Below are 14,679 nucleotides of genomic sequence, written 5' to 3'. Positions count from 1 at the left end.
CAGAGCACGCTGCAAGGAGGGTAAAACTCTGAAACAGCTTATGGGGAGTGAGGGGCTTCTTGATGGGGGCTGAGAATTTTGTGGGATTGGGGAATTTTGTTAGTGGGAAATGGTGGGGTGTGTGGATTGAACATTGTTTATATAATTTATATGAGAGTTCCCAGTAGTTGCCTTTTTATAAATAGAAATTAATAACAGTAATCTAGCGTGGGTGCTCTGCAAATCCGCCACGCTTCTAGCTGCTGGCACCCTGCCTTTTCCATTCCTGGGCTTGTTCTGAGAGGCTGCTGCTGATCATGCCAAATTACCACAAAGTTGTGGGCAGCTTATATGATGTGGCCCAATATCCAGATGGGCTCGAGAGGAGATTCAATGCTAATTTTCACTGGCAAGCTAGTGACGTCCAAACCTGCTCTTGGAGGGAAGGATGACTTGCACGATAGAGTCCTGTCTCTAGTGCCATTCACTTGTATCTCAGAGTTTCAAATTCAGATCAGCATGTTAGTGACAAAACCACCCGAAGGCTGTCTGTGGCCTTAGTTCTTTAAGTCTGGTTCTCAGTAGAGAGGCCACTGGGGCGGGGGAAAAAACAGGCATTGCCATTCATTGCTCATATTATACTTGTTTTGTGGGTGAATAGAGCCCTTCAGTTCCAAAGGGCTTAGAACCATAGAATATCAGGGTTGGAAGGGATCTCAGGAGGTCATCTAGTCCAACCCCCTGCTCAAAGCAGGACCAATCCCCAACTAAATCATCCCAGCCAGGGCTTGGTCAAGCCTGACCTTAAAAACCTCTAAGGAAGGAGATTCCACCACCTCCCTAGGTGACCCATTCCAGTGCTTCACCACCCTCCTAGTGAAGAAGTTTTTCCTAATATCCAAACTAAACCTCCCCCACTGCAACTTGAGACCATTGCTCCTTGTTCTGTCATCTGGTACCACTGACAGCAGTCTAGATCCATCCTCTTTGGAACCCCCTTTCAGATAGTTGAAAGCAGCTATCAAATCCCCCCTCATTCTTTTCTTCTGCAGACTAAATAATCCCAGTTCCCTCAGCCTCTCCTCATAAATTATGTGCTCCAGCCAGGGGCGGCTTTAGAAATTACGCCGCCCCAAGCAGGGCGGCGCGCTCGCCGCCCTTCCCCGGTCCCGCGGCCGGGGCAGAAGTGTCTGCGGCGGGTGCGCTGATTCTGCGGCTCCGGTGGAGCATCTGCAGTTGTGCCTGGAGCCTGGTCCCGAGCCGAAAGCGCAGCACGCCGCCGCCGCCGGCCCCTGCGGGGCTGGGAGCTCGTGAGAAGAGGGGACTCTCCGCAGTCATGCCTGGCGGGCGTGCTGTCTGCTGGGCCGGGTGGACCTCGCTCCGGCGACTGCATGAAGGGCCGCCGGCCGGATGCCGCCGCCGCCGCCTGCCGGGACAATGCCGCCGCGCGCCTGCTGGGGTGCTGGGCCGCTGGAGGCTCCAGCTCCCTAATCATTTTTGTTGCCCTCCGCTGGACTCTTTTTCCAATTTTTCCACATCCTTTTTGTAGAGTGGGGCTCAGAACTGGACACAGTACTCCAGATGAGGCCTCACCACTGTCGAATAGAGAGGAATGATCACGTCCCTCGATCTGCTGGCAATGCCCCTACTTCTACAGCCCAAAATGCCATTAGCCTTCTTGCAACAAGGGCACACTGTTGACTCATATCCAGTTTCTCGTCCACTGTAACCCCTAGGTCCTTTTCTGCAGAACTGCTGCCTAGCCATTCGGTTCGTCGACTGTAGCAGTGCATGGGATTCTTCTGTCCTAAGTGCAGGACTCTGTACTTGTCCTTGCTGAACCTCATCAGATTTCTTTTGGCCCAATCCTCTAATTTGTCTAGGTCCCTCTGTATCCTATCCCTACCCTCCAGCATATCTACCACTCCTCCCAGTTTAGTGTCATCTGCAAACTTGCTGAGAGTGCAGTCCACGCCATCCTCCAGATCCTTAATGAAGATGTTGAACAAAACCGGCCCCAGGACCGACCCCTGGGGCACTCCGCTTGATACTGGCTGCCAACTAGACATGGAGCGATTGATTATTACCCGTTGAGCCTGACGATCTAGCTAGCTTTCTATCCATATTATAGTCCTTTCATCCAGACCATACTTCTTGCTGACAAGTTAAAGAATACTGTGGAAGACCGTATCAAAAGCTTTGCTAAAGTCAAGGAATAACATGTTCACTGCTTTCCCCTCATCCTCAGAGCCAGTTATCTCATCCTAGAAGGCAATTAGGTTAGTCAGGCATGACTTGCCCTTGGTGAATCCATGCTGACTGTTCCTGATCACTTTCCTCTCCTCTAAGTGGTTCAGAATTGATTCCTTGAGGACCTGCTCCATGATTTTTCCAGGGACTGAGGTGAAGCTGACTGGCCTGTAGTTCCCCCAATCCTCCTCCTTCCCTTTTTAAAAGATGGGCACTACATTAGCCTTTTGGCAGTCATCCGGGACCTCCTTACCTACATGTGGAAATTTCCTGGCATAGCTATACTATAATAGCTATAATAAAGCAGAGTATTTATATTGGAATAAAGTCACTTTTTTATTCTAGTATTGAGTGTCCGCACAGAGACTTATACTAGTATGACTATAATGGGATAATTATTCTGGTGTAGCTACACCAGGGAACTTCCCCATATAGGCAAGTCCTAAGACTGTCAACCAGGCAGGTTTTAGAGCACTAAATTCACTTAAACAGAGCCCTGGCCTTTAGAGATTAAAGTCCAGTATGGTAACTTGTGACTGCAGTCCTAGTTCTTGAGCTTTAAAGGTTCCCATATCACACATTATGTTGGGAAAGGTACATAAAGCACGACTTGGAATGTCCAGCAAACCGTTGGGTTGGTTGCAGGGGAAGGAAAGCTTATTTACTGTAATCTTCCCTTAGTGGGTACAAACAACTGGCATGAATGTAATGGGAAATAACCCCTGAATCATTAAGGGCCATTTTTTTTCATATGAACTGAGCAACTCCAGTTCCCACTGAATTCCACTGGAGTTGCAGACACTAAGGCCATGTCTACAATACCAGCTAAATCGGCACTGCTGCGATCAATGCAGCAGTATCGATTTAGCGGGTCTGCTGATAACATGCTAAGTCGATGGCAGAGCACTCTCCCGTTGACGTCTGTACTCCACCTCCCCGAGAGGCAGAAGCTATGTCGATGGGAGACTGTCTCCTGTCTACATAGTGCGGTATAGACACCACTGTCTGAAAGTTGACCTAATTTATGTTGACTTCAGTTACGTAACTGAACTAGTATATCTTAGTTCAACTTAAACTAAGGGCTGGTCTACACTAATGCTGTAACACATGCCTGCTGGGTGTGGTGCTCTGTCCCCCTCTAGTGGCACCTAAACCACCTAAAGATTGATGAGCTGGCTACAGCCTTGGCTAAGAGGCCTGTGACTTTTAGCTCATAGAGTAGAAGCTCAGGCATTAGCTCCAGAGGTCCCAGGTTCAATCTTGCCTACCAACAACCGTGGTCTATTGGCGTTACATTAACACTTCTGAAAATCAGACCTTGGTTGTCTATAGATTGTGCTTCTCTCTCACCAACAGAAGTTGGTCCAATAAAAGATATTACCTCACTCATTTTGTTTCTCTAATATCTTGGGACCACCATGGTTACAACAACACTGCATATGCTTCTTAGACCCACATGCTGGGGAAAATACAGATCATTACACCAATGTAAATCAGGAATAACTTTCCTGAAATTAATATATCTATTGTGGATTTACATCAATATAACTGAAATCAGAGTGAGTCCCAGCCTTGACTGAGGGTTATGATGAGAAACATTGCAAGGGAATAGATTCCACACTGGTGCACTGGTCCTTATAGAGGATGGTAGGTTCTCTTCTTTCCGGTGCTTAAGTCAGCTGAATCTCACGCTGTGATAAAACAGTTTCTATTCAAAGGGTTTGCATTTTGTCCAATTACTTTTGATGTTCCTGTGGACTTGTTCCATAGAAAGAAAGAGTAATGAAGCTTTTTGTTTTAGAATTCATGTGTAATAATTTTTCCAGTCATCTTGCTTTGTTAGGGGAGTGAGCTACCTCCTCTATCCTTTTATTCCTGGAATATGAAGTAATTTATATAGAACAAAAGAAACATACACGGTTTCTAAGTTCATAATTATTTCCATTTTATCTATTTTTTTCCCCTTTCATTAATGTTAGATATTCTTGGCATCCGGTAACTACTGGCTCTGATTTTTCCAGCCAGAACTGTCTTTGGCTCAAACTAAATTCACTGATTCCAATGACAGTTTTGAAAATGTTGCCTTCCAGCAGCGAATTCATTCAATCGAACATGCTTTCCGCTGACATGTTCAGCGTCAGGTGAGCCTGCACTGCATTTAAGCAGAAGGGGCTACTATGTGCTGTTTGAGTTCAAAGGAACGTTAGGGATCAGGATGCAATTAAATCCATGCATTACGTGGAAGATGTCATTGACCCTGCCAACTTAATTGCTCCCTTCTGGTGAGCAGAGGGCAGAAGACTCTCTCCGAAGCTGCAAAATAAATTCAGTTGCACAGTCTTCAAGTTGTTGTGTTGTCCTGTTAAATAATGTACATTTTCTGTCAAACTATTCTATTGCTATAGTGACCAAAGTATTACAGAGCTTCATTTTAGTAGTTATATTAACCTTGGTGTGCTCTTGGTTGCAGACGTTAGAAGATACTTTATATATTTATTCGGATTATAGATGTTGTCACCTTCTCTGCTAATGTGATGCTTTTAGTCATTTGAGTGACACTTCATTTCATCTGCACAAGGAAATAAGGGTCTCAGCTAATGTCCGAACACTGCCTGTGTAATGAAAAGGGGAGGAACTGCTCCCTACATGGAATAATTAATTAGAATCATAGGACTGGAAGGGACCTCGAGAGGTCATCTAGTCCTGTCCCCTGCACTCATGGCAGGACTAAGTATTATTTAGACTATCCATGACAGGTGTTTGTCTAACCTGCTCTTAAAAATCTAAAATGACGGAGATCCTACAACCTCCCTAGGCAATTTACTGCAGTGCTTAACCACCCTGACAGTTAGGAAGTTTTTCCTAATGTCCAACCTAAACCACCCTGGCTGCAATTTAAGCCCATTGCTTCTTATCCTATCCTCAGAGGTTAACGAGAACAATTTATCTCCCTCCTCCTTGTAACAACCTTTAATGTACTTGAAAACTGTTATCATGTCCCCTCTCAGTCTTCTCTTCTCCAGACTAAACAAACCCAGTTTTTTCAATCTCTCCTCACAGGTCATGTTTTCTAGACCTTTCATCATTTTTGTTGCTCTTCTCTGGACTTTCTCCATTTTGTCCACATCTTTCCTGAAATGTGGCACCCAGAACTGGACACAATACTCCAGCTGAGGTCTAATTAGCACAGAGTAGAGTGGAAGAATTACTTCTCATGTCTTGCTTACAACACTCCTGCTGATAGATTCCAGAATTATCCTTGTTTTTTTGGCAACAGTGTTACACTGTTGACTTGTATATTTAACTTGTGATCCACTGTGACCCCCAGATCCCTTTCTGCAGTACTCATTCCTAGGCAGTCATTTCCCATTTTGTATGTTCAGCTTTTGGAGACCCGTGGGAGATTTCAACTTGGATCCTATGGGTATGGCTACACTTGAGAGTTGCAGCGCTGGTGGAGGCTTTCCAGCGCTGCAATTAGTAACTGTCCACACCTGCAGGGCACATCCAGCGCTGCAACTCCCTGGCTGCAGCGCTGGCTGTACACCTGGGTCTGCTTGGGGTATAACGATTGCAGCGCTGGTGCTACAGCGCTGCTCATAAAGTGTGGCCACACACCAGCACTGTTATTGGCCTCCAGAGTATTAGGAGATATCCCAGAATGCTTTTAACTAAATTACTCTCTTTGTTTTGTTATGCTGCCTCTCTTTGTTTTATTGTGAACTCGGGGCTCCGGGAGCTGCTTATCTAAAAAACAAACACAGCTCCTGTTTGCTGTGATCAATCTGTAACTGATTGTGAACAATCAAATGAGATAACCCACTACCTTGCTGTGAATGAGGCAGGCAGGGGGATGAGTGTTTGCTTGAGGAGAGAAACAGCGGGGGGAGGGGGAGAAAGGGAGTCCGTTAGAGCAGCCGCTTATCTGGTCTGCAGGCTGTTTGCAGTTAAGAGTAAGGGGTCGGGAAATTTTTCTGATTTTGCAAGGCAGGGAGCTGATACAGTGTCGGCTCCAAAAATCCACTCTCTCTCTCCCCCCGGTCCCTGTCACACTGCACCCCACCCCCCTCTTTTGAAAAGCATGTTGCTGCCACTTGAACGCTGGGATAGCTGCCCATAATGCACCACTCCCAACTCCGCTGCAAATGTGGCCACACTGCAGTGCTGGTAGCTGTGAGTGTGGCCACACACCAGCGCTTTCCCTACACAGCTGTACGACCAGCGCTGTAACTCCCAGCGCTGCAACTCTCAAGTGTAGCCATACCCTATGTGAGATGAGTTGAGGGGGGAGGGGAGGAGCTCAGCACAGTTTCTCAGATCTCTATCAACATTTGTCCACACTGACTCTTTTTGGTGCAAGGAGGACTATATGATTATGCAGCATCTAGTGAAATGAGGCCCCTATTTGGGTTGAGGCCTCTTCCACAATACGGATAGATAATAATAATCATTGAAACACCACATAGTTTAGCACCGTTGGCAGCGTCTGCCCAGGAAAATCCCAGCAGTGGAAGAGTAGAATGTTGTATGATACGGGGGAAGGCAGAATGGTCGAGTGGGATGTGGGGAATTTTGTGGAGGGCTTTCCTACATGCCTGTCTGTCTCTAGCGAAGCTTTAGTGAAACTATTGGGCAAAAGGGGGTAAAAGATAAAGCGCAACGAGAGAGTGAAACAAGGTGTCAGTGAGTGCAGCAAGTGTCACTGGAGATGGAGAGTTCCTGTTAGGTACTTTGGGTGTGTCTGCACTGCAGAACCCTTCCCCCTGGGGCAGCAAGTTTCAGAGCCCTGGTCAACTGACTCAGGCTTGTGGGGCTTGCACTACAGGCCTAAAAATAGCGGTGTAGTTGTTCCCACTAAGGCTCTGAGACCTACCCCATCTCTACGGGTTTCAGAGCCTGGGCTCCAGCCCAAATGGAAGCATCTACACTGCTGTTTTCAGCTGAATAACATGAGGCCTGTGAGCCTGTAACGATGCTGCCCGTGGGAGCCCACTGAGGTCACTCAGTCAGGGTGAACTGCAAACAAAATGGGGCAGAGAAACCCCAAACGCTGGTGGATATTCCAATATTTAGATTTACCAAGCCAGCACAAAACAGCCTCTATATTACCTCACTGGTTACTCAGAAGTCCAAATAATGCAGTTCCCTTAAAGTGACCAGCCTCAGGCCTCCGTCCAGACACAGATGTCAGATATGATGATGATTATTGAAAATCTTATCTCATCATATAAAAGAAAATGTTCTTCCAACCTCAAAGGATCAGCCACGCACCAGGGTCCAATTATAGTTTAGATCTTACCCAAAATACACACTTATAGTCAATTCTTGTCAACTAAACTAAAATTTATTTAAAAAGAAAAGATATAGAGTGTTGATTAAAAGATCAATATACCTACAGACTTGAATTCAGTACTTGAGGTTCAGATACATAGCAGAGATGAGTTTGTAGTTGCCAAAAGTCCTTTTAGAAATAGTCCATAGGTTATAGTCCAATGTCCATATTCAGTGTGACTCCAGTCAATGACTGGGGACCTCAAACCTTGTGGCTTAAGGTTTCCCCCTCTTGAAACCCAAAGCAGATCTGAGATGAAGAAGGATCATGTCCCAGGTTTTTATACATATTCAGCAGCCTTTTGGCCTGAGAAAACAATAGGCTTAACTTTCCTTCTCCTAAACATTATGGCAAATAGCACAGGGTAGTTTATCCATTAAACAGTTCAGATACAGGTTATCACAACCTTCAAAGAGACATATAGACAATAATACTATTTCACTCAAGTGTCTTCCTAAATATTAATACTCCTTTTTTTTTTAAATCAAAGCCATAGTAACAGACAAGAGTTGTTTGCTTACATCACAAGACCTGAACAAGCATCTACCCTTCTATCTCTAACAATGCAGCCTTGCATTTCAAAGCTCTATTCATTTACATATCTTCCTAACAAGTCTTTAAAGTTCGGCCATGGGTCAGGTCAGTCTGTGAGTTAATTAACTCTTTCTGGCCCTATGTCACCTTTCAGTGAGATATTGTATTACACTCATAATGTCACAGAGCCCAAATCAGTTGGTCCAGGCTCTGAGAATTGCTGCTGTGGGATATATATATATTTTGCAGTGTTGACGTACCCTGTGGCCACACATACCTGGCCAGGGCAGGATCATTTGCTATTGCTTCTGTTCCAGACAGTCCTGGTATCCTGCAGGAGGAAGCACTGCCTGTGCTATCCTTCAAAAATTCGCTGTGTTGTCTGGGTGCCTGAAACGAGTCCCCAGGTTCTCTGCTGAGTTGCCCAACTGAGGTCCTTTGAAAATTGCCATGCACATGAATCTGCCTGAGTTTCCTTGTCACTATTTTACAGGGGGGCTATGCGGGCTAATCAGTTAATGTTTGTAGATGGCTATATCCATGCTAGGGATTAGCACCTTAATAGGGGCCCCTGCTAGGATTTATTTTATGTTCAGATTAAATTTTGCTTGCTTAATTTAATCTCATAACCTGAAACAGTGATCCTCTTTCTTGCATGCCCAAATGTGCCCCCGAGATCCACATGGACTGCCCCCACCTCTGCTTGTGCAGGGGGTGGGCATTGACTACAGGACCGATCATCCTTGTGACAGAGCAATTGGGGGAAACCATATGGAGCTCTCCTCCCCTCAGGACCCCTTTTTGTGGGTTTTCCTTTAAGAAATGGTAATTTCCCACTTCAAGCAGGCCTAGTTAGCTATCTGTCTTCAGTGGGGACATGAGGGTCAAATGTCATGAATTCCTACAGCAGCAAGATGCTCTATAGCCGGATAAAGAACTGCTCCCGTGGTCCTGATGTCCGGGGAGAGAGCTTGTCAGAGAGCAGGAGAGCTCACCACTGGTAGGGGATTAATCCATAACACCGTTCTATGCTCTGAGGGACCAAGATGGTGAGTAGGAACCTGCGGTACATCAGCATGGCCCTAGTCACGAGCCTTGTCTCTTCTATGCTTTGATTACGTGAAGGTTAAAGAGCAATGTCTTGCTCATTAGTCTTGTGGTTTGGAGGCAGTAATGAAAGCAACATTATTCTCTTTTCTTTTCCTCAATTAGACCCCGGCTTGTATGTTTCTTTCTTTCTTTAAACTCACCATCACATCATGCAGTCACTCACAGCAACACTTGCAGTCTTCGCTTGGCTTCTGATTTCTGTTGACGGCTGGGCTCCTTGTCGACCTACAGGATGATTTAAAATAAGGAACAGTCTTTAGTTTAGATCAGTTGAAAGATCCAGGCTCGGAAGAGCCAATCTCAGAGCTAATGCTCTGTCCCAGGAAATATGAGTGAATCTCCAGTGGAGTTGTTTGCATTGAGAGGAGATGAAAGACAAGAGCCGTTTTAACTCCGTAACACAGAAATCAATAGCAGTTGCTGGAAAGTGAATGAGGATTAAAGAGAAATATTTTCAGCCCTTTTTTAAACCAGCATTTGCAACCAGCTTTTGGCTAAGTGAACGGGTTAAACTGATGATAAACACAGGAGCCAGGCTCCTTTTGAGTGAGTTGGAGGCTGTCTCTTTCTCCACCTCACTCCCCATCCTGCCTGTGTAGGATTGAGACACGCCATTGTGCCCAGAGTTTGCAGTTTGTATTTTTCTTTTTCAGAAGGTCCTGAGAACGAAGGGCCACCTTATTTATCATTTTACTGAGCAAACAATTTTTAGTGCCCTAAAAGTTGCAATCAGTGTCACCAATTTACCTTCTAAGTGTCTGTATTTTGGGCTCCTGACATACATATCCCATTTCCAACGATTCTGCCAAGCAATCAACTCCTGACAAATCAGGGGCTGTTAACAACTCAACCCAGAACTCTAGTTGCACAACTGCCTTGGGGTTTAAATTTGTCTTCTGCAGTGCTTTCTCTTAGCCTGTACTATCTGAGCTTCAGGCGTCCAGTGCAAGGATGATCAGTTGTTTCTTTCTTTCCTCCCCCGCTCCCATGTGCTGTCAAGGATGCGCAGTATTTATGGAGATGTTTTTTGAATGTCCATTATAATTTTGCTTTTGACACTCCCTGTCCCACTTTGATTGCATTGTCTGTTCGCTCCTCCAACATCAGCATATTTATGAGGGGAGTTGGCGGGGAGCAGAGCCCAGAGTGGGAAGATAAGATCTACATTGTAGAAATCAGGCAGTAGCTGGAGCTCTTCTCCTTGCCTTGCTTCCTAGGACTCACAAGTGGATTATAGTTCAAAGGTTTATCCACTGAAACATTTCCCTTTCAGCCCTCACCGGGAGCATAGCTGCCAGAAGTGAGCATATCATGGCCTCTTAAATAAAATCTGAACATACTCCATGGGCCTGCATATAAATCTCCCTTGCTCTGCCACTCCAGATGCCACCCTAACAGAGAAGCAGTTTAGGGTGGCGTGCCTGGGCAGTGAGTTTAGCTCTTGCCAAGGCTCAGGCACTGCACAGTAGTAATTTAGGGCAGACAAAACTGCCGCAAATGGCATCCTCTTTATGGCTTTAAATAATTAAAAGAAGAAATTGTGCCTTCAGCAAGGGAGCAATTTGTGCCATTCTTTGCTATCCATCTGCTCCCCCAAATGCTAACTCCCATACAACATTGTTGTCCAGAGCAGCTGTGGCCTGTCGTATATGGGGACTGGGCTGGCAGGAGTAAGAAGCACAATAAAAGGAGTGTTGCCTAGTGGTTTGATTATGAGTCAGGCAATCTGAGTTCTGATCCCAGCTCTGCCACTGCCTTGTTGTGTGACCTTGGGCAAGTCATGTGTGTGGAACCTCTGTGGGTCTCTGTTCCAATCTGTAAAACGTGATGTGAGGTTTGTGAGCTTTGAGTGAAAGATGGCAATAGTTAACAACACTGTGCTTTGTATTTATTGCCTGACTGCACAAAACCCATGCACTGTTGGAGGAGAGCAGGGAAATAGAACGTGATAAAGAATGGATTGGGGAGGAAGGGGGCAAATAGGACCCAGCTGTTCAGGAAGAGTGGAGCTCCAGCAACGCTCTGTTTTGCCAGTTATTTCCTATTTGAGGCTGCTGACTCGATGGGAACTGGGCCTCTCGCTCCCTGCAACTCCTTTGGAAATCCCAACATTAGTACCTATTCAGCAGTGGGCAATAGGTGCCATTCCACTACTTGTGTGAATGAGCTCTGCTGAATTACCCTGGGAGGAGGTCATTTGTGCTCAGGTACTAGAATGATCGGGTGTTTATAACATGCCCATCTAAATAGAAATGGGAGACCGACTTCTTCAGCCAGTCTGTGTCGGGACTTACATTAAAAGGGACCAGGGGAAAGATGGCCTCCTTTGCTAAGGAACTCCCCTGTTTTAGTAAATGTAATTCTGGATTAAATTAGACCTGGCAGTAGAGGTCCTCTCTGTATCCAGAGAGCAAGTGTGTTGGGCAGCAGCAGTGCACGTTTCCCCCATGCTGTCGCCTGGTAATGTGGCCTCAAACCTGATCAGGAGACTTTTGGAGAATGGTTCAGCCTTCAGGACCAACTCAGTCCTTGTTGCCATGGCTCATGATAGTACCAGTTAATGCCAGTTATGACAGTGGCTTTTTCTGTGATGTGGACTCTTCTCCACTAGAAACTGTGTTTTCAGACCATCAGTTAATTTCACTTAGGCCACAAAACAGCTTCCAGGTAGTCATGAGTTTTGGTTGCTACAGATTTGGGCTACATTTGAACCAGTGACTAAAGGCAAGTCTACACTACAAAATTAAGTTGACTTCAGTTATGTCGACACACAGCCACTGCAGGAATTAAATCGGTTTTGCATATCCACACTAGCTTCTTTTGTCGGTGATGCATGTCCTCATCAGGAGTGCTTGCACCAATTTAACTGTCAGTATGGGAAATTCACCCCAGGTGGGAGCTGACAGCAGGGCCGGCTCCAGTGTTTTTGCCGCCCCAAGTGACAGAAAAAAAAAAAGGGAAAAAAAGCCGTGATCGGCAGCACTTCGGCGGCAGCTCTACTGCTGCCGCTTCATTCTTCGGCAGCAATTCGGCGGCATGTTCTTCCCTCCAAAAGGGAATGAGGGACCTGCCGCTGAAGAGCCGGACGTGCCGCCCCTCTCCGTTGGCCGCTCCAAGCACCTGCCCTGCTCTGCTGCACTGGTGCCTGGAGCCGACCCTGGCTAACAGCCAAAACAGGCTGATGTAAACAACACAGTGTCTACATTGACACTGCTTTGACCTAACTGCATTGACCTAAGTGCTACACCTCTCACAGAGGTGGAGTTATTACGTCGGCACAGTGCGTGACTTACATGAGTGGGAGCAACATTGTAGTGTAGACACTTAAAGAGTTAGGTCGACGTAAGGCAGCTTATATCAACCTAACTCTGTAATGTAGACCAGGCCTAGGAAGTGAAAGATTCTGTGTCCTATTGCCAAACTGCTAAACCCCCTCCTCCCTCTCTGCTAGGAATTCCCCTTGTTAAAGATTTCAGAGTGGTAGCCATGTTACTTTGTATCAGCAAAAACAATGAGGAGTCCTTGTAAAGCAACCCCCATCCTTTCATGTATTTATACCTGCTCTGTATTTTCCACTTCATGCATCCAGTGAAGTGGGTTCTAGCCCACGAAAGCTTATGCCCAAATAAATTTGTTAATCTCTAAGGTGCCACAAGGACTCCTTATTGTTTTTCCTTATTAAAGATTTACCATATGAACGCTGCAGATTATCCTGTGATAAAATACTCCACAGAGCTGATCTGACAGTTTATGAAGCCTGCTTTCTAGCAGCCTGTCACCTTGTAAACCTGCTGCTAGCCAGCTTAGTTGGTTAGCCAAGGGCAAGATATTAAAATATTAGACAGTTCCGACATACTGTGTTAGCCAGGGCTGCATGTTGGAGGTAAAATAGCTCCTATCATGTAGCATAAATACCTTGATGTTGTGGTATTGACACAAGGTGGGTGAGGTAATATCTTTTATTGGACCAACTTCTGTTGGTGAGAGAGACAAATTGTCGAGCTGCACAGAGCTCTTCAGGTGTGGGAAAGGTGCTCAGAATGTTAAAGCTAAATACAAGGTGGAACAGATTGTTTGGAGTAAGCAGTTAAAATATATGTTAACGGACCGTTCAAGGTGAAGTGGCCCATTAACGCCTCTGTCATAAATATAAAGGGAAGGGTAACCACCTTTCTGTATACAGTACTATAAAATCCCGCCTGGCCAAAGGCACAAAATACTTTTACCTGTGAAGGGTTAAGAAGCTCAGGTAACCTAGCTGGCACCTGACCAAAAGGACCAATAAGGGGACAAGATACTTTCAAATCTGGGGAGGGGGGAAAAGGCTTTGGTTTGTCTGTTCTTTGTCTGTTCTGTGTGCTTGCCGGAGACAGATCAAGAAGGCAAGCAATCCAACTCCATTAGAATTCGTATGTAATAATAAGGGAATGCGTTAGCTTCCTTTTATTTTGACTTGTGATTTTCCTTGTCTAGATGGAAGTTTATCCCTGGATTTGTAACTTTAAGGTTTTGCCTAGAGGGGAGATCCTCTATGTTCTTGAGTCTTTTGTTATTCTGTAAAGTACTTACCATCCTGATTTTACAGAGGTAATTCTTTTACCTTTTCTTTAGTTAAAATTCTTCTTCTAAGAACCTGATTGTTTTTTTCATCGTTTTAAGATCCAAGGGTTTGGGTCTGTGTTCACCTGTACCAATTTGTGAGGATATTATTCTCAAGTCTCCCCAGGAAAGGGGGTGTAGGGGCTTGGGGGATTATTCTCAAGACTGCCCAGGAAAAGGGGTGTAGGGATTTGGGGGGATATTTGGGGAAGGTAGGGCTCCAAGTGGCCCTCCCTAAATGTTTGTTTAAATAACTTGATGGTGGCAGTGTTACTTAATCCAAGGAATAGGGGAGTTTTTAACCCAAGCTGGTAGAAATAAGCTTAGGGGGTCTTCATGGGGGTTCCCACATCTGTACCCTAAAGTTCAGAATGGGGAGGCAACTCTGACAGCCTCTGCAGGGGGTTAGTGGTTTACAGATTGTATTAAGCCATCTATACAGCATCTTTATTAAGACTATGATTTTTAATATCTAGCCAAATTATGAATTTAAGCTCCTACACTTGTCTTTGAAGGTGTTGTGTAGGTTTCCTTTGAGGATGAGGACTGAAATATCAGATATTGAGTGAGCACTGTGTGAAAAGCGTTCACCCACAGGTGATATGGTGTTTTTGTCATCTATCAGTTTTCTGTGTGAGGTCATTCCAGAGCATCATGATTGTTTCTTGATCTCTGGCATGTGAGGACTTGGTCCCTAGGAGCATGTGGATAAACATTAACTAAGCAAAAGGGCAGAATAACTTTTTGGGGTGGGGGGAATTGGTGGGGTTTTAAAAATGTTTTCTCTGTTTTTTACTAATTGGATTTTTGGATGTATTGGAGTTTGCTGAGTTTTGCAGCTAAATGTGACATGTTTGAAATTGTGACTGCTTTGT

The 14,679-nt window shown here is 45.3% G+C and overlaps 1 protein-coding gene and 1 long non-coding RNA gene across 2 annotated transcripts in view; one reads left to right on the top strand and one right to left on the bottom strand.

Annotated features, from left to right (window-relative positions):
• GRIP2 (glutamate receptor interacting protein 2) overlaps positions 1-14,679 on the top strand; it is a 463,550-nt gene that overhangs the window by 7,743 nt on the left and 441,128 nt on the right. The window lies entirely within an intron of this gene.
• LOC120409175 overlaps positions 1-14,679 on the bottom strand; it is a 61,701-nt gene that overhangs the window by 29,118 nt on the left and 17,904 nt on the right. The window contains exon 3 of the long non-coding RNA XR_005601177.1: positions 9,346-9,430. This is a non-coding gene — a long non-coding RNA (uncharacterized LOC120409175). The remainder of the gene's footprint in view (positions 1-9,345; positions 9,431-14,679) is intronic.

The sequence above is a fragment of the Mauremys reevesii genome, linkage group 7, assembly GCF_016161935.1.
Source record: "Mauremys reevesii isolate NIE-2019 linkage group 7, ASM1616193v1, whole genome shotgun sequence".
NCBI classification, from domain to species: domain Eukaryota; kingdom Metazoa; phylum Chordata; order Testudines; family Geoemydidae; genus Mauremys; species Mauremys reevesii.
The sequence above is the reverse complement of the archived record's forward strand: the minus strand, read 5'-3'. Positions and strand labels throughout refer to the sequence as shown.